The 611-nt window shown below is 48.4% G+C and overlaps 1 pseudogene; it reads right to left on the bottom strand.

Moving 5' to 3' along the window:
• LOC130888388 (NADH dehydrogenase [ubiquinone] 1 alpha subcomplex subunit 3-like) lies at positions 1–241 on the bottom strand (annotated as a pseudogene).
• Positions 242–611: the final 370 nt, after the last annotated feature.

Below are 611 nucleotides of genomic sequence, written 5' to 3'. Positions count from 1 at the left end.
TCACAGATTCTTCAACCATTCCAGGTTGAGCCCTGAGGGTCCTGGGAGTGGCTGGGCACATTGGGCCTTTCCCATTACTTCCTAAAGGGACTGGGTTGTTGAAGGGTGTGGCCTGGCAGCATACTTGGTGGAGGGGCTGACTATGGGCATAATTATAGCGAGGCCACAGATTGAGGACACCACCAGCAACCGGCTCCTTTGCCCAGGCAATCTTAGGAAAGGCAGAGAGCATCCCGGCCATCTTGGTCTTGTCCAGTGTGTTGTTTTTTGGTTACTCCATCTGCAGTAGAATGTAAGTGTGTCTCCAAATTCAGATGTTGAAATCTGCACCTTCATGTCATAATGTTGAGAAGCAACTGTTTGCTGTTCAGGTCGCAGTCGGTGATACTGAGGTGGCTTGAGAGGATAGTCATCACGGCTCACGTATGTCTTGAGAGGATAGTCATCACGGCTCATGTATGTCTTGAGAGGATAGTCATCACGGCTCATGTATGTCTTGAGAGATAGTCATCACGGCTCATGTATGTCTTGAGAGGATAGTCATCATGGCTCATGTATGTCTTGAGAGATAGTCATCACGGCTCATGTATGTCTTGAGAGGATAGTCATCA

The sequence above is a fragment of the Chionomys nivalis genome, chromosome 17, assembly GCF_950005125.1.
Source record: "Chionomys nivalis chromosome 17, mChiNiv1.1, whole genome shotgun sequence".
Classification (NCBI taxonomy): domain Eukaryota; kingdom Metazoa; phylum Chordata; class Mammalia; order Rodentia; family Cricetidae; genus Chionomys; species Chionomys nivalis.
Note: the sequence above shows the minus strand (reverse complement) of the source record. Positions and strands in the feature narration are given on the sequence as shown.